Consider the following 24,473-nt stretch of genomic DNA (forward strand, 5'->3'; position numbering starts at 1 on the left):
ACCACCCTTATCGAACATGATCCGCCCTCATGAATTTTTCTTGGTCCTTATCAACCTGGATGTCAAGCGAAACTGTTGCAAAACCACCACCACAATTGCTGAGGGGGATATGCAGGGCTTTATTGATGGTTCGGATGCTTGTTTTTAGCTTGTTCTTTATTGAAATGCATGCTGTTCTGTCTGTTGTATGGGTGATTTCAATCAATGTATTCACTGTTCGTTTCACCTTGCTGAACGCTTTGCTGAGTCTTTCGAGGGTTTGAGCAATTGCATTTTTGCTTGATTACGGGGGTATTTATTTATTTATTTATTTACTTACTTATTTATTTATTTATTCGTTTATTTTCGATACCCTCAATCACCGAGGCATTGCAGAGGAGAGTGGGTGACAACATATCAACAAAGAAAAGAACAGAATGAAACGTGCAGCGTTATAAAGTATTAGCGACAAATTGTAAAACTGAAATAAAATGTCACAGAATGGTACTAAAATAAGAGTAAACTGAACAAAAATAAGCACAGCATGTTATACAATGGTAGTGGCAAATATGAGCGTAAGAGAAATTTGGGAAAGGGAGAAAAAATGCGGGAGAAAGAGAACGTGAAAAAGCAAAAGAAAATTAGCCATTGCATTCGTCTTAAGTGATGGACGGACAAATTTATCGTTGGGTAAGCGTAGAAATGGTTACGCATTTAAAATAGAGGTTTTGATGAGGATGAAGATGGTGGTGAATAAACTTGATCAACGAAGACTCTTCAAAGTCTCAAATTCAGACGGCTCTCGTGGAAGAATTTCATGAGAGCCTTTACAACTCAAATTTGACGACAAGGGCATGACCAAGGTTTTAATAGAACCCTTTGAGACAAAGGTTGATTTGTAAACTCAGAAAAATGTTCTACCAGTGATTGTCATTGCACAGCTGATCGCTGTTACAGCACCTGACATGTTTGCGAAGCAAGGAGTTCTTGACAACGGCTACAGTAAGCTATAAGCTTGTCTTTCTCTTTTTTTGCGATATACATAAGGAAGCAGTGAATAAAATAAGATCACTACTACTAGCACTAGTATGTAGTGTTGGACTACATGCAAGCACTTCTGCGCACAGTAAGTGTCGTCTGCTTGTGTTACAACGTGTTCCGTGATCACGCGAGCTACGTGGTTATTTTTGGTCTCGAAGTTTCCTGAGGAATATTGAACACCCTTGGCTATCGGCGACATGTCAAGCTGCGGCATCGTGACCCTCTGCAACGCAACGGGCCAGCAGAGTGTATCTCATCCGGTTGCCGGTGTCCGATCGGCTCCAGGATCTATGCGTTCGTCGCCATCGCTCACGCCGGAGGATTACTATCACAGTTTCGAGCCCATGAAGCAATTGGGCGCGGCGACAGAACGTTCGCAACACACACTGCTTGGATAGTTCTGGCTGAAAATCGACGACCAGGCGGCTAGCGGAGAGGCTTGAGGCCGATTTAAGCCCGAGCCGCGCGGCCCCGAAAAACTGCACATGTCGTACACTTGTGCACAAATTTCGGTTTACACTGTGTACGCAGAGTTAACAGTACACAATGTAAACCGAAATTCGTGCACAAGTGTTCGACATGTGCAAGTTTTTCGCACGACCGGAAGCGTGCGGGGTGGCTTGCGGGGCTGGGTGGCTCGAACGTAAAAGGGCCTTTCTCGCTTTCTAACTCTAAGACAATCTGAAGTAGACAACACGGCATCACATCAGGACGCAGAGCCAGTGAAGGCGCAGCTCAGCACCGATCAGTCGGCAAACCGATTGAGGAGAAAATGCGTTGCCAGGGTGGAGGGTAATTTGTAAACGCCCGTAGCTCCGATAATAACAGATGCTTTACTTTAAATGTACCCTGCGCACTTTAAAAAGTTGTCCAACCGTTTCAGACCCTTTAAGCGTTTTAACAGCTGGAAAATATTTCGCAGACAGAATCAGAAAAGCTTCACGGATTGCTACCACACCTATTTTGACGCAACATACATGTATCTTCAAGGGGAGTACGGTAGCGCGATTAAAAGACGGGACAAAAGAAGGCACACGGACACACACAGCGCTAACTTCCAACAATGTTTATTATCGAAAACCAGGTCGTACTTATACACTCAGCCAACATATGTGACAGCCACGTGAACAGATTAACAATCAGAGCGATACATTTTGTGATATGTTATGCCATGCGCAAAAATTCCAGTTCTTTTTCAGAGAGAGCCAATGAATGTTTGCTGATACATGAATCCCCTAGGGCATCAATCTGCTCGGCTTCTACTATAAGTCTAGCGAGTTCGCACTTATTTCTACCGGTAATGATTTTTGACTCAAAGAGAGGGGAGCACTTTTGTTGGTTACAATGAAGGGAGAGAAACCCATCTGATACTAGTTTGTCTACTTTATTTTTGTGTTCACGCAGTCTATCATTGATGCATCTGCCTGACTGTCCGACGTAATACTTCCCACACGATAAGGGTATACGATATATAATTGATGTCTTACATTATCTAAACTTCTTCCTGTGCTTAACTTGGCAGCTAGTGGCACTATCCTTCTTTTCTGGTCTCGTTTTCCTGCACAGGCTGATTAGTTTGTTGGGCGCTGAAAAACCCACATCAGTGTTACCTCGGCGGGCAATTTTCTTTAGGTTGTGCGACAACCGGTGGACATAAGGTATCACTGTTGGTCTTTTTTTTTCTCTCAGTTTATATTTCCTTCTGCTCGTTCAGCAGTCCCTGATTGCTGCACTTGCCTAAGTGTTCCCTCTGCAACCGATGCCAGTACATTATTGGGATAACCTGCTTCATGTAGCCGCATGGCCTGTTGTGTGAATGCTTCGTCAGTGCAATGATGGCATGATTTAGTAAGTTCGTTAGTAAAGCACATTTTCGCAATTCCTCTTTTTACCAGTTTAGAATGGGCGGAATGATATGAAAACCACAGTTTATTGGTCCTTGGACTGTAACAACAGCAAGTTAGATCATCACCGAAGGTAAATTTAATATCCAGAAATTTGATCTTTTGTTCAATAGGCACTTCGAACGTAACTTCTAGTGGACAAAGGCACTCGCGTATAATATTACTAACAGCTGAACACTCTGTGTCAAAGTTGTCGAGCTTAACATTGACAAACACCAAAAAATCATCAACGTATCTAAATATTTTAACAACTTTTGTATCATTGATGCATGAGCACAGGTCTCTGTCAAGCTTGGCTAAGTACAGGTTGCTTCAAACAGGCGCTAAGCAGGATCCTATAGAGACCCCTTGTTTTTGAAGGTACGCAATGTCATTTTTTGTACAAATGTTGATTTCATGTACAAGTCTAAAAGTTCTAAAAGATATTCGACGGTTGTGCCCGCCTTCATACTAAATCTTACTGCCCCAAATTCATCTATAGATGATTGAACACAACAATTCATTCTGCAGCAAATAATACAGGTCCTTCAGATCTGCTGAGAAGGCCTTTAGTCCCGCGTTACAGTTGGCCTCTACAAAGGCTAAACCTTCCTCCGAATTTTTCGTGATGAACTGATCTTTATTCTAGAGTAGATTAAATTTGCCTAATAAATAGACTGCAATAGATTTCTGCCACGTGCCTTTCTCCGATACTATTACCCTGAACGGGACCACCTTCCTTGTGAGTTTTCGCGCTAAAAAATACATCGAGACTGTCATTCTTGCTTTTTACTATTGATTTCAATATTTTATCTAGGTTCATGTCCCGGCACATCGCAACAGCTCTGCTCTTAACTTTCACCAGTGAAATTTCCCTGTGTTCATTGAACACGGCTGCTATTGCTTCATTAGCTTTTTCGTTGTAGCTATCAAGTGAAAATAATACAAAGCCTCCTTCTTTGTCAGCAAGTAGGATAGACAGTGAATTTTTAACTAAGTACGTAACAACGTGTTTCACTGGTAACTTGGAACTTTGAAGCTTACATTTGTTCAGGACGTCTACGCCTTCAGAGTTCATCCTCACGTCTTGGTTTTCTGGTGTACGTCTGGAGATCTGCCGCACGAGAGAAAGTAGCTCCGGTTTCGTGCTCTTAGCTTCCATGGCGAAATTAGGACCTCGTTCTAGGACTTGACGAACCTTTTCTGGCAGGGCAAGGCCTTCGGGAATGTGGACCTTGCTACTTGTGTGGTTCGATGGGGCGTGCCGCTCCTTGGAAGCTTCTGCCCGGAGCTGCCTCAGCTGATGTTGCCAAAGGTATTCCGTGACCTGTTGCGTCAGAGCCGAGTACTTGTGAACTTGGTTATTCACCACACTAGGCTCGTAGGTGCAGCGCACTTGTGCGCCGAGGTGGGCCCTGAGAAGTCGCGCTTGACGCAACCATTCTGCACGCATAATCTTCAGGATCATCTTCCCGTGCCCTGTAACGTGGGACTAAAGGCCTTCTCAGCAGATGTGAAGGACCTGTATTAATCTTTGCCGCAGACTGAATTGTTGCGTTCAATCATGTATAGATGAATTTGGGGCAGTAAGATTTAGTACGAAGGCGGGCACCACCGTCAAATATTGTTTAAAACTTTTAGACTTGTACATGAAGTCAACATTTGTGCAAAGAAATGACATTGCGTGCCTTCAAAAACAAGGGGTCTGTTGAGGATCCTGCTTAGGGCCTGTTTGAAGCAACCTGTACTTAGCCAAGCTTGACAGAGACCTGTGCTCATGCATCAATGATACAAAAGTTGTTAAAATATTTAGATACGTTGATGATTTTTTGGTGTTTGTCAATGTTAAGCTTGACAACTTTGACACAGAGTGTTCAGCTGTTAGTAATATTATACGCGAGTGCCTTTGTCCACTAGAAGTTACGTTCGAAGTGCCTATTGAACAAAAGATCAAATTTCTGGATATTAAATTTACCTTCGGTGATGATCTAACTTGCTGTTGTTACAGTCCAAGGACCAACAAACTGTGGTTTTCATATCATTCCGCCCATTCTAAACTGGTAAAAAGAGGAATTGCGAAAATGTGCTTTACTAACGAACTTACTAAATCATGCCATCATTGCACTGACGAAGCATTCACTCAACAGGCCATGCGGCTACATGAAGCAGGTTATCCCAATAATGTACTGGCATCGGTTGCAGAGGGAACACTTAGGCAAGTGCAGCAATCAGGGACTGCTGAACGAGCAGAAGGAAATATAAACTGAGAGAAAAAGAAAGACCAACAGTGATACCTTATGTCCACCGGTTGTCGCACAACCTAAAGAAAATTGCCCCCCGAGGTAACACTGATGTGGGTTTTTCAGCGCCCAACAAACTAATCAGCCTGTGCAGGAAAACGAGACCAGAAAAGAAGGATAGTGCCACTAGCTGCCAAGTTAAGCACAGGAAGAAGTTTAGATAATGTAAGACATCAATTATATATCGCATACCCTTATCGTGTGGGAAGTATTACGTCGGACAGTCGGGCAGATGCATCAATGATAGACTGCGCGAACACAAAAATTAAAGTCGACAAACTAGTATCAGATGGGTTTCTCTCCCTTCATTGTAAGCAACAAAAGTGCTCCCCTCTCTTTGAGTCAACAGTCATTACCGGTACAAATAAGTGCGAACTCACTAGACTAATAGTAGAAGCCGAGCAGATTGATGACCTAGGGGATTCATGTATCAGCAAACATTCATTGGCTCTCTCTGAAAAAGAACTGGAATTTATGCGCATGGCATAACATATCACAAAATGTATCACTCTGATTGTTAATCTGTTCACGTGGCTGTCACATATGTTGGCTGAGTGTATAAGTACGACTTGGTTTTCGATAATGAACATTGTTGGAAGTTAGCGCTGTGTGTGTCCCTATGTGTCTTCTTTTGTCCCGTCTTTTAATCGCGCTACCGTACTCCCCTTGAAGATGCATTACCAACAAGCCCACATTGCAACCCTCGTGAACAGAAATGAAGAATGCGTCTGCGAAGGCCACTCAATGAACACGAAATTTGTATTTTCATTTGTACTGAACAAAAAAGATACGATTTAAGACGTTGGCATAAGCGTATGGATGGATTATTTATCAATACGATTTACTGCGTAGGAAGTGTAGCCAGCTCGAAAAGTCTGCAGACTTTTCAGCTTCACTGAAATGACTGTGGCACCCCTGCAGCCCTCCAGGGAAAGCTTGTTGAGCGGCATCGATGACATCGCCTCGACACGACAAATTCGCCCACTTCGCAGACAGGACGTGGCGAAAGCGAAAGAGAGTGCCGCTGTGATATAGGATTGTTTAGAAATGTAATATGCGATTTACATTAGCGCGGTAGTGAGAGGTATGCAAAAAGAAGATACGGCATTACTATTGACAACCCTGTTAAGTATGGCACTGCCACGGGCGAGGTGTTGCAACCAGGAGAACGACGCATCGCATGCCGAGCACTTTGGCTTAGGCGCACAAGGGCCGCCTCGCACAAATCGTTGTAACGAGAAAACTGGTGACCATGGCCTCTGAGATCAGTCCCGATTGCGGAGGCCATGGGAACGTTATGGAGCGCAATCAACGAGCTAGCAGGCTTGGCAAATCCTTACAAGGAATCTGCATTGGTTCCTGCATCGCGCCAATCTTAAGCGATCTTCATCTTGCTCGTGTAAACCGGCAACTAAAAGCTGGGATACAACATTCAACTGCGGAGAATGTATTTAGGCACGTTGATGGCTACTTACTGTTTCTTCAAACAACTTCAGCCAGGCTTCGCCATGATACTTCGCACGTGCTACAGATACTTTCACCAAGTGCTTACAACTGCTCTGTCACACATGAACTGCCAAACGACAAGGCTTTGCGATTCATTGAGATACGAATGTTTTTTCGAGTAAGGCCATGCGCGCTGGCTGTATGAACCAAGTCCCAACAACCCACTGCATCCCTTTTCGTTCGACCACTCGAAGTTGGTAAAAAGAGGCATCGCAAATTAGCCCTAATGAATGCGCTTCGCCGTTCATGTTTTCACAAGTGTTGCAGCAGTTTCTTGGCACAAGCAGGTCACCAGAAAATTTTTAAAAAGCCAGACTTCCACAACATGTTGTCACAGCAGTGGTCGAAAGCTTGCTTAATGCCTTCAAATGCGCCCGGAAGGACGCACAATATGCCACGCCGCAAACGGAGCGAGTAAAGCAGAAATGCGTAGTAATGTCGTACGTACAGCATGTCTCACACAGGCCGAAGAATATCGGAAATAACACTAATGCAAGACCCGTCTTTTCAGCGCCATACAAGCTTCCTAGTCTGTGCAACGTCACTTACTGCGGCTTCAAGACGCCCAGTTGCCAGAAAAAGCACCGACAAAGATGTGTTAAATGTGCGAGTAACGTTGCGTACGAATTGCCGTTGTGCTGTGGCAAAAAATACACTGGCCAGAGGGGACGTTGCGCACATGATAGGCTATAGGTGAGCACGCAAATCTTGGGCAAACTGGACGCATGGGCCATTTGGCCTTTCGCTGCAGGAACTGTGAATGCAATCCGTTATATTCACTCAATGCAGCGTGATATGTCCGGCGCAAGCAACTCGTGCAATAATTGAAGCGGTGAAGATCGCTATGGTTTGGGGGACACGTGTGTTGGTGAGCCTTCAAGAGAAGGCCCGAAAAAGGCATCTGATTTTCTAAACAAGACGGGAAGAGTGGTTTGGCGAAGATTGCAAGACAAACAGGGCTCTTAATAATTGTAGCCACTATGTCATCATCATCATCAGCCTGGTTACGCCCACTCCAGGGCAAAGGTCTCTCCCATATTTCTCCAACAACCCCGGTCATGTACTAATTGTGGCCGCCAGTATATTGTGGCCACTATATCACTGCCTTCATTTTATCTGAACTCCCTAAATACATGCATCTCTGCTGTATATTTTTTAATACAAAACTAGTACAAATGCGCGTGGCTATGCTGCGCCATCTGTTATATATATATATATATATATATATATATATATATATATATATATATATATATATATGATGTACGGCTTCGGAAAAATAAACCAAACGTTCGAAGTTAGTGCTGTTATAGCCTCGAGTGGCTGCTACCGCGGCAATCTTGCGTGCGTTCGTGGTGGGCTCCTTTCACGCTCAGAAAAACTTTTCTGTAGCACGCATTGAACAACAGAAAGCTGTATCGGGAGTTTTGCATGTTGCATTATAATTTTCTCAATGACACCTTTCATCTAATTATAACCTTTGAGATGTTGATTAATTAAGATCACTTGTGTAATTATGCTCAATACAATAAATAATATCAGTATCTCCAAGCGACAGCAAACAGTGTTACCTTGGTTCTGTCCAGCTACGTTGCATTTGCATATTTATAAAACTTTGTGTATGATAATTGGCACACCTTCAATATTTGGGTTTGTTACACAAATGTAACGGGTTGTTCGTTTCTTTTTCTTTGTTCGGGCTCTTCAAACTGCAGTGACATTAACCAAACGACCCCACACTGTGATCGCTGCCGCGTACGGAGCCGTGTTTCAACACAAAATCGAGAACGCCTTTGCCCTACTAGATTGTAGCGCGGACCCTTCTGAAGTGCTGCCTGCCCAATAACCTCGGTGGCACGGAGGTCGACACCGTTCTCGCCGACTGTGACAAAGACGTCAGCAACGGCAACAAGTTAATTGTGCATGCACTCGTCGCTTCACTGTTACCTACAACTGCAGTGCGCATGTAATCGATGAACAAAGCGCACTGCCGGCATGCACGCCGTTTCCCGTTTCTCGGCGAGATCCCTTTGGACCCTGTAGGGTGCACCTACTGCGCATGCGTGGCGTGTTGCCGCGCCGTGCATCATAGGATGGCATACGACGCCATTTTTTGGGGGGGGTCGTGTGGTCGCACTCTTACCGTAGCAAGAGCGCAGGAGCTTGTTTTTGCCAGTTTTTTTTTCCCGTGATCTTTGCGAAACGGAAGCAGCAAATCGCAGGCAATGCTAACTCGGTGTGGTGCCGTAGGCTGCGCGAATGTCAGGAGCTGTCAGTCTGTTTAGATTTCCTGCTGCCGGCTTGCGTGCAGCCAAACGAATTCAGGCAATGAGCCGCGTGATTCTCGGCGGCTCACCGTGGCCACCGTCCGCCAACTCTCGAGTGTGCTTCAGACATTTCTTACAAGGTAAGTTACTTTCTGGATTTTTTTTTTTTTTTGCTTCTGCGTAGTCGCAAGCAATGTGGTGTAGCGCCGTTAGCAGGCAATTGCTGGCCTATCCGTCGCGTAGTTAGTTTGGCGACGCTTTGCGCGATCATTGTCTACAGTGCATTTTTGTGGGCTACGAAGTAAAATGACACCTGCATTTTCGGGGATAAGCTGTAACCATTCTTGCAACCTGCCATCTTAGTGAAGTAGTCGGCGCCGGTCTAGTGTAACGTACACACTGCGACAAAATATTGCGGGGCACGAGATTCGAGAAAAAGCCGAATATATCCGCAGCCTGGTATTTGGATTTCTGGCCTCAACTTGAATATGCTAACAGCATTGTCGTGTACAGTATTACTCAATACTGCTACAACCTAATGCTTTCGGAAATCCCGTGGCCCGCAAGCTTTTGTCGTCTGCGCGTGAACACCCGGCGACACGACGGATACTTGAATGCAGTCTATCGTATTTTTTTAAAGGAGAGCCATCGCGTTTACCCCCACCACCCTACGTGCCGTCTGTCTTGAATCACAAGTCGTAGCGGAGCCTTACCTCACTTTAACAGATTGGGCTATAGGGAAAAAAAAAGGCGTGGTATACGTGTTACTAGGACGTGCACCCATCACCGTCAGCTATATTGTTCATCATTAAAACATGTTTCATCGTCGATTGCGATCACGCAACGGACCGTGCGTTCGCTTTGACGCCTGCAGTTGATGGACTTCTTAGCTACCTTCATTCGCTGTGTTTTAATGCCAAACTATGCACCACGAAGAAGCCGTCGAACGAGGACTATATCGTCAGGCTGGAGCTCCATTCCTTTCTTGACGAATTTTCATCCCTTAAATATTTCATTTCCCCCTGCACTCCTGTCCCTCGTTTGAATAACTGTATATTAGAGACGCTCTTTCTGAGCAAGTTTGGAGCGATACACAGGCGCGATGTCACTGTGCACCGCACGCTATCGCATCACCGCTCGCTTGAGGGCAGTATAGAAGCGTCGGACTCGTAAATTTGTTTATTTATTACTTCCCGACCTGCGTGATCGGCACACATTTTTATGCACACATGCACAGCACACATTGTCCCGAACTCTGACGTGTGATGGCGTGTTAATTTAAAATTATTTACGGGGGTGATCTGATCACGACGCGGAACGCAGTTGGCGGAGGGGTGAAGCGCTCACGGTGAAATGTCGGCCTTCCGTGCCAGCGGTCCTCTGTTGGAATCGAGTCGTTGGACAATATTTATCGGATAAATCATTTTAAAAAGAAGTACACTGGCAGTATTGCACGAACGGCAAGCCGTCAACACCAACAGTGACAGGTTCAGCGTTGTGCCAGGGGATGATTCGTAAAGTGTACTGTAGCGTGGTGTATCAGGCCACGACGCAACTCTTAAGACGAACTGCTGCTCGAAACAAGTAGCGGCACCCTTTCTTGCTACGCAACCTCTGACAACACTTGCGTGACGACGAGCGCCAGCGATGGTGTTGTGCGTGTCGCACATCGACGGTGCGCACAAGTTGAGACCGAGTTTCGGGAAAATGGGCCAAGCGTTTCCTCGCGCTGACTGTCAGGCGGGAGGGAAACCTTTTGCTTTTTTTTAAGGATGTTCTGTCCAACTCAGTCACGGCGTACCACATTTGTGGGTGCGACTTATCTTTGCCATTACTACGCAGTGGTTGTGAGAGAAACAACAGCGGACATCAAGTGTCGAGTAAATTGATCATTCTGCTTTCCTAAGGTACACCCATTTCACGTCTGAGTGAAACGTACCGCTTCAGACGACCGCTTTGATGAAGGCACTAGCGTGTTTGACGGGACGTTTGAAGTGAGGCGTTTCTGTAGCGAGTGTGCGATATTTTTTTCCTCTTGTAGGGCTTGCACCCAACAATTAATCTACGCGTTTAATTCGAGCGGATGATCCAATATTTTTTAATAAAGAAACGTAGCATGACTTACTCTACAATAAAGAAATATTTAGTTACTCTCCGTTAATGATGGGTCCCTTATAAGATGGACAAAGTCAGTCTCATCCCACCTTGACTTGCTTTCGATGTAGTATCCATTACCTTCGCATAAAACTATGCGTTTCACAGATTTATCCACAGCCGAACGTAATTCGTGACTGAAAGGGCTATTCTGCCTAGTACGCCTGTGCGTTTGAGTAGCGCGCTTCTGCGGTGCTCGTACCGTGATCAAGGACTTCGTCTTTAAAAAAAAAAGTAGGAAAAAAACTCAGGCGCTGCTTGTTTTTCTTTCCTTCTTTTTTTTTTGCTCACGAGAATATTCTCGCAGGCCCCTTTGCTCACACCGCCGCCGCATCTGTGGTATGTGCACAAGCACGTAGAGGTGGCGCCATGGTTCGAGGCATCCCCCGCCGTGTAGGACCAAAGACCCTCCGTGACCCCTTTCCGGGAAGAGCGTCGGTGAAGTGGGACCGGTGGAAGGGCCCGGGAAGGATGGCGCGCGGCGCAAAGTCTCGGAGATAATGCCCTTCCGAGTTCGCATTAGTCCGCTAGGGGAAAGACGAGCGCTGGCGTCGGCGGAGGAAGGAGAGAGTGCACGCTGGCGAGGGAGACCAACGTCACCTAGAACTTGGCGAGAACCGCCACGTTTCTGTCTGAAGAAGACAAGTTTGACGGGGAGGGGCAAGCTGTTTGCGCTTTTCCCTGCTCATGGACGCGGTGCCTTCAAAGGTGCCAAGTCCTCTTCCCATCTGACAACGGTTCCCTGCTCGTTTCCGACTGTGCAGTTCTGGTGACGAGCGGACTCGTTTGGTTGTGCGCCCGACTCGCCCGTCTCCAAGGAAGAGACCACGCCACGTGAAGCACCGTCTCGCCCCGCTCTGACACGCCCGTAAGGTGAGCGACAACGTCTCCTTTTTTTGCGTTTCCCTAGTTTTAGCAAATCTTCGAACAATGTTTCACGTCTATGTCCACAAAGTTGGTGTTTAAAACAAAAAGCGCGCCTTCATTTAAACTTTAAGGCACTACTGACTAAACAGGGTGTTCTGTAGATGATGCAGCTCATGGGCAGGAGAGATGTTTGGAGAGCTGAAACCTTCGATTGTGTCATTATTATTCAGGTCGATTCGTGCAAGAACCGAGAACTAGTAAAACATAGGCATTTGGGGAAAGTAATTTTTTTCGGGACACTCACATCGAACAAATGGATGCGTCGTGGTGTTTCGCGGTTGCTTTACAAAATGCTGCAGAAGTGGGGTATTCCGAGCAACACAAGTCACTCTCCCGATTCTGTCCTGCCAGATTAGAGAGAAGCTCTGCCAACGTGGGACGTTAAGAGCGCGAACTATTGATATAAGGGAATTGCTTCATTTATTCACTTTTTTTTACTATTTGCACCCCCCGTCACTGCAACCGACGTCAGATTTCTAGCTTTGCAATGGTCAGCCCGGCGAGCAGGATTATCGACACGGTGAAAGATAGCGGAGAAAGGTAGTGAGACGGGCATATTGGAAAAAGTGTCACGGAACTTGCGGCTCTTATTTCAGTGCCCCCCCCTTTTTTTGTTTTTTTGCTGCTGCTTTCAATGAACTACATGTCTAGCTAGCATGCTTTTCAATTTCCGCAAATAAGAAAGTGCGCCTTTCACGTGCAAGTCACAGGGATTTTGCCTCCCCCCCTCCCCTCCCGTATATATATTTCGTGTGCCTGAGCTGTTCAGTATGTTGACCTTGGCGTCAGTATGTTGACCTTGTTGACGTAGAATATGGCAGTGGCATAGCGTATGACAGTGGACATCTGCGTAAATTGGCTACCCTGCAAAAGAGCTGCGCGCCTCCCTAATTTCCTGCATCAAGTGCCTGCTGCTCAGGCCAACCCAAGCAACAAAAAGTCCGTGGCAAAAAGTCGGCCCGACGTCTCCGGCCGACTGCAAAACGGTTGGCCCGACTTCGGCAACCAAGGGCGGCCCAGCTTTGGGGATTGACATTGGCCTAACGTCGGCCTATCGTCGGCAATCGATGTAGGCCCGACCTCTGTGGCCGACGGCGTCCCATACGAGGGCCTACCAAGGTTTTAGGTACGTAGTCAGTCGGCCAGCCGTAGGGCCATTCTATTTGGCCAACGCAGCCGAGCGCATGCCACACGCGGGCCAGCCATGGCCCTGACGACAATAATGGTCGGCTTTGCACCGGCCCGGTGCAGAAAGCCGACGTTGCTTTTGACGCCCCGAATAATCGTAGCTATTGCATCATGCATTTACAACAGCATGCGCATCATGCATCATACTTGTGTGGCGGCCGGCATAGAAGTACCACACGAAAGCGAACGCTTTTTTGTACTTTTCATGCCACATAAATGCCAGGCAAAATATTCTTATACAGGTCTTTATTTCTTGTAATTGTCTTAAATTGGATATGTACACCGACACGTTCACAAGTTTCAAACACTAGTTCATATTTGGTGGGCTTGAAGCAGGGTCACGGCGCCTTCTTTCGTTCCGGCCTCCATCCCTGTCAGCTGCTCCAACCAACCAGCGTTTTGCGACTCCAGCCACTGATGCCAGTGAAGCGTCAGGGAACGTGCTCCACACAGATGCTGCAAAAAAGCGGCACATATAAGAAAGCTGCCCCCGCTTTATAGTTCAGTTGGTGAGTCGCATTCCATTTGAAGAAGTGAAACAATCAAAAAAGATCATAAGCCAGATATTCACGAAACATTAAAGAAACGACAACAAAGCAGTATTAGGGACGTGCAAATCAGTATCGAAGCTGGCAGGAAGAGTGGCTGGACGACACAAATCGTGTAAGTACCGGATAGTTGGTAATTTATATGTCGTTAGCAATAGGGGGAACTGAACACGGAACCATAACAAAACACGCATACACAGTGGCTACTGTGTCTATAGGTAGCGCGGCTATTTACACCACGATAGGTTTGGTTGGTTCCCGTGAGCACTGTATGAAACAGCCAAGTTGAAACGCTGAGACAAAGAACGCGCCGGAGCGCCAAGCGGCACAAGGAGGTGAATAGGTGAATGTCTGGAGAGGCAAGAGGGGAAGCTTATGGCATGATACATATACTTGCTGACATGATGGCAACGATGATAGGTCTATGTTTTGCAGAAAACAGCATACATGGGCTAAAGCAGAAACATCACATACAGCATATATTATATCGTGAAGCAAAACAAACTCCTCAAAAGCAGTGACAAAATAAGGACGCCGCAAGTAGAACTCACTTATTACGGCATTATTTTATTAAAGAAAGTGCTAATACTGGACGCAGCAAGATGCAAGGAGCAGCAGCTTGTTTGAACGAAGAAAAAAAAACCGAAGCATGCAGTTGGTACCGATGTTCGCAACGTGCACAAGAAAGCTGATTGTTGTGCCATATTTCTTACTTAGAATGAGATTCGTGATGGCCGTGAGCTTCACGAAGGCGTGCTTCCTCCCCTGCGACCCTTTCCAGCTGAACTGCAGTGCAGCTTCATTCGTTAGAATGCCCTGCAGATGAGTGTGCACGGCTTGACTGGTGTCTGTGCCTCCATATCTGGAGAAAAAGTTCACCTGCACGAACCAGCGCATGTAGAGTTAAACCAGACATCCAAATACGTGGTTATCGCGGTCTGTAAAAAATAATGGTCAGGATAAGAAATATGATGGTTCTCGTTTTATATGCTTTAACCCCATAAAACAAGTATATCTAGAAACAACGTTCTATGACGGAACGGCATATGGCTGCAGTACTGTATGAATGACAAAATGAAAATCAGCCAAAAATTGGACATGAATACATAGTTTCTCTAAAAACACAGCATGTCACTCACCATCTGTTCCATGCGGGAATCGGAAGCTAAATATTGCTCTAAGATATGCACCTCCTCAGCACCTTTGGCTGGCAAGGGGGGACAGTCATCAGGTAGTGCCACCACAGTATTTCTTGATGCGTTAGCCGCGAGCATTTGTTTGACATTTGAGACTTCGCTGTGTAGTCGCATCTGATTTTCGAAAACTTTCTTCTCGATTCTCGAAGGCTGTAAGCAATGAGGACAACAAAAATGTAGGTGTTAATATAACCCACAATATATTGTCACGTGGTACTACCAGTCAAGAACACAGTAAACTATTAAAGTTTGCACCCTTTGGGGTGTATATTTGTCCCACAACAATAATAGTCATCTATATTAGTCAATAGTGCTTAGCAGCCGAACACCATAGTCGATAAGCTACCTTTTTTTTTTCCCCAAAGAGCATATGTTATACGGGGGAAATACTTCGCCGCTGCTTAATTTACTCTGAAAAGACTAAATAGCAAAAAAATGTTAATCAACATATTTCTTGTTAATTTCATGGCGGTTGTTTGTATGGAAAACTGGTAGGGCGTCACAATTTATGGTATACCCTTTTTTCAGATATCCACAAATTCGCACGTAATTTGAGATATTCATAATCGAAATTTAAGGCCGAATCCAGGCAAGATCGAGACTGAGCGCGTTCCGCAGCGCGTCAGACGGCAACGTCCCGTAAAGAGCGAAGTTAGAATGATACCATGACGCGGCAAATCCTGACCGTACACATAACGGCACACATGCTTGCTAGGAAGAGCGTGCCATATCAGTATAGCTTCTGCGACTGTTCGCGACGTTGAGTCTCAAACTTCTTCGCGCTTGTCGTCACGGGGCGTTTCGGTCTGATATGATAGCGAGGCCGCCTTTTCTGTCCTCCCGCGGCGCTCGGTTTCGATATAGCCTGGATTTACCGTTCAAATTTTATTATAAATATCTCGAATTAGCTGCGATTTTCAATATGCTTCAAAAATGAGGGTGCATTAAAATGTGACTGCCTAAAAATTCGTCATTTATTCAACTGCCCTTAAGGCAGTAATAAAAAGGTAATTAATACATTTTGGTTAACTAGTTTAATTATATTAATTTAAGTAGGGGCAAAGGTGACTCTATCATTACACCGAATTTCATTTACTTATCTTAATTTTTTAGTTCACAGTGCAGTTGTAAACGTTACAGAATTCCCGTCCGTTGTCAACACATGGCCGTCTGCGGAGAGAGTATGGTTGCAGAAAACGGATGTAACTATTGTTTTATCGGGAGTATTCCGAAAATGGGTGTAACGTTAAGGGATCAGAAAAGAGTACATTGGGTGAGGGAACAAACGCGAATTAATGACACCTTAATTGAAATCAAGAAAAAGAAATGGGCATGGGCAGGACGTGTAATGAAAAGGGAAGAAAACCGATGGTCATTAAGGGTTACGGACTGGATTCCGAGGGAAAGGAAGCGTAGCAGGGGGCGGCAGAAACTTAGGTGGGCGGATGAGATTAAGAAGTTTGCAGGGACAACATGGCCGCTATTAGCACATGACCGGGGTAGTTGGAGAAGTATGGGAGAGGCCTTTGCCCTGCAGTGGGCGTAACCAGGCTGATGATGATCCCGAAAAAAATTATATGGCAATTAGCCGCTAAAATGACTCTAAAATTACGCCGAGTTTCATCTACTTTATTTAATTAGGTAGTTCACAACGCAGTTGTATGTATTGTGGCATTCCCGTCTGCCATGCGGCGGTACTTGCACACGTCGCTACTTCATAATAATAATAATAATAATAATAATAATAATAATAATAATAATAATAATACCTATATATACATTGAACTTTGCTGCTCGTCCTTCACAGAGTGGAAGGGCTGATAAATTATTTTATGGCCTTTTTTTAGCTTACAAGCTTCTTTAACAGCACCTAAGTATTGTTCATTTATATATCCTGTACGAGCGGCCACTTCTGCAATAACACTGCCAAGCGGCTAGAATAGTGAAACACTCGATCTTGAAAAAGTGTGCACCCTTTGGGGCTTATGTTGACCCACAACGATAATTGTCAACTGTATTGCCTGCACTTCCTTTCTTAAACGCTGGGAGCTTGCTACTTCCAGGTCACGGACGGCATGCGCATTATCAGCGTAACATATATCATTCTCGACAGGAAAGTAGCGAGCGCATAATTTTCAAGCAAGGAAATCCAAGCAAGGCAAATGACGATTATCGTTTGGAGCAAGGTAAGCCCCAAAGAGGTGCAATTTTTTTTAAGAGTGCATGGCGTAAGCATGAGATTCAATTTGATTTCATTTGCAACAAACGCCAACAAAGGCGATGCTGCGGGTAATCGGGAAAACATGCTGTTTAGGACAGCTCGAGGGGACCTGTTTACCACAACAATGAGCAGCACACGTAGGATTCGTGAAGAATACAATACAATACAACACAAAATGCAATGAAGCAGCAAGCTTTCATATTGCAGGTTCTAGAAATTATATGAAATAACAAGGAGAATCGCGCGGGGCAATAAACAGCGGCAATAAGTTATAAAGAAAGTTTTGTCATTTATGGTACAATCGGTAAAATAAAGGACGAATGCTTACCGGTATGTGCACCAATTCGAAGCTTGGAGGTACCACGCTCAGAATTTCGGTTACGTTTTGAGACCTGGTAACTCGTGGCCTTGTTCGTTTGCACTGTGGGAAATGACCCGAGTCCCGCAGCTGCACGTCGTGTTGTAGTCGCACTAAAATAGGTTTTCGGATCTTTCAGGAAAAGTAAACGCGAAAGAAAAGAAGAATGAAAGCCTCTGGGAGCAACCATCGTGCAGGACGGGCAGCTTTCGGTTAAACGCCTGTTTCCCGGGCATAGAAATGGACATATGCGAGGAGGGTTTGCGCTTTGCAGTTTCAGAAAATGAATGCACGTTGGTGGGATGGTTGCAACCGTACACTTTTTTGTACACTTGCATGTTCGTGGAGGGCAGTAACGAACGCGGGTAGCGCAAAGATATAGGCCGCCGCCGTTTGTGCCTTGTTTCCCCCTATGCCTGCCTTCTCCCCTGTCTTGAAGCCTTGCGTTTGTGTTTTTTCTTTCTCTAGCGAGTGCATGGTTTCCCGGGTTCTGGAGCTTCACGTCATGTTACAGTCAAGGATGAGCAAAGAGTCGCAATAAATTAGGGTTTCGGCTCTTTCAGGAAAAGTAAATGCAAAAGAAAGGAATAGAGCTTCTGGAAGCAACCGCGGTGCAGGACGGCCCGCTTGCGGTTAAACGGCTCTTTCCCGGGCATGGGGATGGAAATGGAGGCGCGAGAAGGGTTTGCGCATTAGATGGCGAATGCGCGTTGGCGGGAGGGTTACACACGTGCTGTTGGTTATAAAGTTTGTAAACAGGGATGAAGTGCCTCAGACAGGCTGGCCAACGTTTCGATAGGAGGACCTATCTTCATCAAAGGCGGCCTCGTCATCCTCGGCGTGTTAGTTTTAAAGGGTTAGTGCAGTGACGTCACGTGCGGGTGTTGTAGCTGGCGGCTGGTTTTAAAGAGAGAGATTACAAGAGGAAACAAGCGTTGTCGTCCGACGTCTGTGAGCTTCATTCTCAAGACGAGGGGACAAGAGCCTGAGAGTGGGCATGCGGGGAGAAAAGAAAAGTAGAAGCAGAAAAAAAGGAAAAAAAAAGAAAAAGAAAAGGAGGGGTGGGGAAAGCCAGGGCGGCACCAAGACCGACAAAAAAGGGGGGGGAGTGAAAGAAAAAGAAAGAGAAAAATGAAATCTTTAAGAAATATGGGGGTTTGGGAGCGTGTTGGGGATGCGAAAGGTTAGGAAGTATTCAGGGGGAGTCGTTGGCGGCATGTTTTTGAGGCATTAAAACGGCCGGTCAAGCGGTCAGCGCGCGAGTAACACAAAAGACAAAAAAAGTAAAAGGAGAAAACCCAGACACACACACACACAAACAGAAAAACATGAGTTGAAAGTGACTGTATGGCATAGTAGTAATACGTCGGGTAATTTTGAAATAGTTAAGGTGGCGACGAGGAGTCTGCGATGCAATATATGGGGTGACTGAAAGGCAGCGGCATGGTCTTTCAAGGGGCACTGCCCTACGCGCTTAACGTAGGTGTCGTTATGGCGGCATCCAGAGATGGCGATACTCTGGGTTGAGGCGCCGAAAAAGGCATATTGACTTCGGAGTGTGTTGTCGAGGGGATTTCAAGAAAAAAAAGGATTAAAAAAAAGGGGGGGAGGGAGAGGGGGGGGGCGAAACCGGTATAACAAACAGGAGGGTGACGCGCGCAGAAGGGGGCAAGTGTACATGGAAGAAGGGGATCGTACAGTTGGTATAGACGTAAAAACCTGAAAGGGTACATTCAATTGAGTAGTAGGGAGGAAAAAATTTTTTTCCAAATGGAAGAGTAGGTGAGTTTAAGAATTAAAGTTGGCTGGTGGCCTAATGTGTTTTGTGTATTGGTTGATGATATGAGAGTTTCAGATTTAAGTTACAGCTTTTAAAGATTCTATGTTGCCGCGTTCCAAATTAATTCCTGTCGGGTGTAGGCAATTAAACTTGTGTATGAGGTATGATTCCGTATACTTCCTTTCGCGAGGGGAACGGAAATTTGTTTGTAGTATATAGAGTCTTGCTTTGTCGAACATATGTCCATGTTCATTAACGTGGCTGGCTACTGCTTTGGGTAAATTGTGTTTTGTGTCCGCGCGGTGACCATTGAGTCTTGTATTAATTTGTTGTCCAGTGTCACCTATGTATTGTTTGCTACAAGCGGCGCATTCTAGACAGTAGACTACGTTGCTTGATGTGCAGGTGAAAGCCGAAGTTACCTTGTGTGTGTAATTCGACGCTGTACTTTTTACTGTAGTAGTAGATTGAATGTGTTTACATGTAGAGCACCTCTGGCGGCCACAGGGATTGGTTCCCAACTTCTTCTTTTTTCTGTAGTTTGGCGTGCACAAGAACATCTTTAAAATTAGTGTTGCGTCTGTAGGCCACTCTGGGAGGGTCGGGAAAAATCTTCTTAAGTTTCTGGTTGGTGGTGAGAATCGGGCAGTATTTACTTAGGATGATATTCACGTTTGGGAGTGCGTTTGAGAATTTAGTAGTAAGGAGAGGCGTTGTTGTTCTCGTGATCCTCGGGCGGGGCTTGAGGACCTCGGCTCGATCAAGTTTGGTTGCAGCGATGTAAGCTGTCTGAAGGTCACTGTTTGGGTGGTTCCTGTTTGATAGCGTTTTTTTTAAGTTGATCGAGTCTATCTATGTAGTCTTGGCTTTCAACGCAAATGCGACGTAGTCGTGTGGCTTGGCCTTTAAAGATGCCTTGTTTGCAATGTCTGGGATGGTGCCTGGTATATTCTAGGTACTGTTGTTTGTCGAAAGGTTTCCTATACAGCGTTGTCTTTAGTTCACCATTGTCAATGTATATTGTTGTGTCCAGAAAGTTTATGCGCTCAATTGAGGATTCTGATGTGAATTTTATTGTTGGGTGAACAGAATTTAGAGAGGCTACATATTTATCTAGACTGTCTTGACCATGTCCCCAGATTATGAGTATGTCGTCTATGTATCGTAGGTATGTGTGGGGCTTGGTAGGGCAGCGCGATAGGAAATCTGTTTCTAGAATCCCCATAAATATGTTCGCGTAGGTTGGTGCAAAAGGCGTACCCATGCTTGTACCATGTATCTGTAGGTAGTAACTCTCTTCAAATTCGAAGTAGTTATGTGTGAGAACTAATTCAAGGAGAGACAGGTAGACTTCAGTAGAGTGTTGTGCACTGTGTTTAGACAGCGTTTGTTTTATCGAATATAAACCATCAGGGATTGGAATGTTAGTGTACAGCGCCGTGACGTCTAGTGTTGCGAGAATTGTGTTGTGGGGTAGTGTGCCTTTAGTATTAATGTCTTCTATAATTCTCAGCAGGTGGGGCGTATCTTGTACAAATGACGGAAGTGCTTTTGGCAAGTCACCAAGGTAGTGGTTAAGGAATGTGGAGATGCTCTCTGTCGGGGTGTTGTTGTTTGATACTGTCGGACGGCCTGGGATAATAGCAGTGTACAGTTCAGCGGATGGAATTTTATGAATTTTCGGAAGGAGGTAAAAACGTCCGGCAGTTTTGTTGCTTGCTTTAAGAAATTTGTATTCTGATGGTGTTATCAATTCATCAGCGAAAAGTGATTTCAGCCTGTTGGTAATTGTCACTGTGTAGGACAATGTCGGATCGTTATCTAGTTTGCGGTAATGCTCTGGGTTGTTTAGTTGTCTGTAAGCCTCGTGCTTGTATTTTTCTATTGGCCAAATAACTATACTTCCACCCTTATCTGCTTCCTTAATAACAATGTCATTCCGGCAGCTCAGATTTGAAATGATATGACTCTCCGACGCAGTTATGTTTTTAGGTCGCTTAGATGTCTTGGATTGGCTTATAATTTCTTTAGTGATAGTTTTAAGGTATATGTCAAGTTCTATAGCTTGTTCTGGTTCGGGAGTCCAAGTGGATTGGGCTCTAAGTGGTGTCGTCCCGGTGTCTGGTGTGTCTGCAAAAAAGTGTCGGATACGCATTCGTCGGGAGAATTCTGAGAGGTCTTTGTGAAGCTCGAATTCATTTATTGTGTTGTTCGTGGGGCAAAAGTTTAAGCCCTTGCTGAGTACGGCTATTTCTTTTTGACTTAATGTTTTTGAAATGTCTATAACATTGGAGCGGTTTAGTTCTGTGGAAATTTCCTTCCTGTCTGGTACTTCTAAGCTCGAGGTCCCTCTTGTCTGGGTGTGGTGGCTGTTTGGCTGGAAGGTTGTTTTTTGATTAAAATTTGCTTTTTTCCTTAGTTTTTGAACCAATTCTCTAGATTGTTCTTCGCCGTAATGTTCTAAATCTCTCTTCTCATCTGGTGTCAGGGTTATGTTCCTAAGTCTGTGGTTAAAAGTTTCGATTTGCTCTTCGCAGTGTTCTTTGACGATATTCAAAAGTGAAAGTGAGGCATTATGTAATGTTGTTTGCCAGTTTGCGCGATGGTGTGGTGGGAGTGTTCCTAGAGCTGGTACAGCCTTGAGTGTTAGGCCTTTAGGAATTATATTTTTCTCTGTGCAGCTGGTGTAGGTTTTCAGATGGGAGGTGTAGCTGACATGTTTTTTGGTAAGTTTTCTAGCCTGTAGGAATTCGGTGCTTCGTGGCATTGAAGAGTTATTGATTTGCGGTGTCTGTCATTTACTTGTCTTCTTGCGGGCAGATTTGCGTGGGGTGTTTTTCTGTTCGGCCGGTTTATTATCGTATGCCTGGCTTAATTCGATCTCGGTCTTTGTTTGAGTTTGTGTGTGTGCAGGCAGGCGTGTGGGGGTCTGTGTGTAGACTTCGGTGGTGGGTTTTCTGTTGTCTGTTGCCATTGTGTCTGTTTGCACGGTGGTTGATGTCATTTTTGGTGCTGTGTGTGCCTTCTGGTTCTTTTCACATTCCACTGTCTGCATTCCAACTGTTCTTGTGTTGACTGTTTCACTTGTACAGTGGCTTGCTTCACATTCCACTGTCTGTATTCCCTGTGTCCTCGAAGTAACTGTCGCAGTTGTGTTGTTCGCGGTTGCACGCTCCGCAGAGTTGGTGGAGGTGTTATTTGAGGTGGAATTTAAAAGAGTCTTTCGGCACTTGTCCTTAATAAAGGACTTGATGTGTTGGGAAACCAGCTCTATTCCACTGCGGTTCAAGTGGAAGCCGTCCAAAGCTAGGTGTTCGTGTGGTGCTTCATGTAATTCTGCGTGGTGCATGGTGTCAACATTCTTATGGACGTTTTCTAAGTTGAAAATTAGTCAGTTTAGCTTGTTAATCTCCTCATTGTGCTTCATGAGTGCATTAGTTTGGTAGATTAGTGGGCGGTGTTTGTTTTGTAGGCGGGGAGCGGCAGTCGTTATGGTTATATGTGCGTTTGGGCGAGCGGCTTGAATGGTTCTTATTACGTCGCTCATGGGCTCTATCGTGTCCGCGGCGCTTTGTGTTCTTAGGTTGTTTGTGCTTACATTGATAATAAAGTGTGTGGTGTCAACTGGCGTATCACATACTAGCGGTAGAATATCTGATGTTTGTGCCCCACTAAGGTGTTTTATGTATGGCGCGTGTTGGCCTGGTGGAAAATGTTCCTTCAAGTATCTGTACTGACTGTCTCCAAGGATTGCTACATGGGCAAAGGATAACAAGTGGCACTTACCCTGTTCCGTCATCGTCAGCTGTCATGGAAGTCCAAAAACAAGAAAGGGGCTGACAGATGGAATAGCACACTGTGGTATAAAGTTTGTAAACAGGGATGAAGTGCCTCAGACAGGCTGGCCAACGTTTCGATAGGAGGACCTATCTTCATCAAAGGCGGCCTCATCATCCTCGGTGTGTTAGTTTTAAAGGGTTAGTGCAGTGACGTCACGTGCGGGTGTTGTCGCTGGCGGCTGGTTTTAAAGAGAGAGATTACAAGAGGAAACAAGCGTTGTCGTCCGACGTCTGTGAGCTTCATTCTCAAGACGAGGGGACAAGAGCTTGAGAGTGGGCACGCGGGGAGAAAAGAAAAGTAGAAGCAGAAAAAAGGAAAAAAAAGAAAAAGAAAAGGAGGGGTGGGGAAAGCCAGGGCGGCGCCAAGACCGACACAAAAGGGGGGGGGAGTGAAAGAAAAAGAAAGAGAAAAATGAAATCTTTAAGAAATATGGGGGCTTGGGAGCGTGTTGGGGATGCGAAAGGTTAGGAGGTATTCAGGGGGAGTCGTTGGCGGCATGTTTTTGAGGCATTAAAACGGCCGGTCAAGCGGTCAGCGCGCGAGTAACACAAAAGACAAAAAAAAGAGAAAGGAGAAAACCCAGCTGTTTGTGAACTTTGCGACTTCGTGAAGGGCAGGGACGAACGCGGGAAGTGTGAGGACATGGGCCGCCGCTGTTTGTGCCTTGTTTCTCCCTATGCCTGCCTCCTCCCCTTACTGCCTTTGAAGCTTATTTCTTTTTTTCTTTCTCTAGCGAGTACACGGTTTCCTGCAGTGTCCTATACGTGTTTTTTCTTTTGCTTTGTTTTTTTAGTTGCCACGGTCGGCAACGCGCGAAGGCGGAAGCGCAGGAGAAAAGATGCGAAGCCTGCTTGGGATAAGTAGGAATCGTGGAGGCAGAAAAGCGCGCGAAAATGGCACGAAATGTGCGCAAGACATATGGGCCGCTGGGACCTGAGGGTTGCTCGGCGTTCGTCGCTGGCCGCGGCGCCCGGGGTGCTTCGGAACCTTAGTGTTGAAGCTCATTGGTTATGTGGCATGACTCTAAAACTGTCTAATAAAAAATTATGTATCAGCTTTCAATAAAAATCCGGCGGTGTTCCTCCTGTTGTATAGCAAATGCAAGAATGCAATCTATGCAGCAGTAAATGGTAGCTTGAAGGTTATGTTATGATGCAAAACACTAATGATACAAATGCGTTATGCATATGAATGTTCTTACAAAAATAGAGCAGAAGAATGCCTGCAGGGATAGTGTTTACACGATATCACAGACAACCCAAGCATACAAAACTGAGGCCGACAC

The 24,473-nt window shown here is 45.4% G+C and overlaps 1 long non-coding RNA gene across 1 annotated transcript; it reads left to right on the forward strand.

Annotated features, from left to right (window-relative positions):
* The first annotated feature begins 8,795 nt into the window (after positions 1-8,795).
* Positions 8,796-24,256, forward strand: LOC139048033 (uncharacterized). Its single transcript, XR_011507437.1, has 3 exons — positions 8,796-9,116; positions 11,895-12,003; positions 23,982-24,256. It is a non-coding gene; the product is annotated as an uncharacterized lncRNA (long non-coding RNA).
* Positions 24,257-24,473: the final 217 nt, after the last annotated feature.

This window comes from Dermacentor albipictus, chromosome 7, assembly GCF_038994185.2.
Source record: "Dermacentor albipictus isolate Rhodes 1998 colony chromosome 7, USDA_Dalb.pri_finalv2, whole genome shotgun sequence".
In the NCBI taxonomy this organism is placed as follows: domain Eukaryota; kingdom Metazoa; phylum Arthropoda; class Arachnida; order Ixodida; family Ixodidae; genus Dermacentor; species Dermacentor albipictus.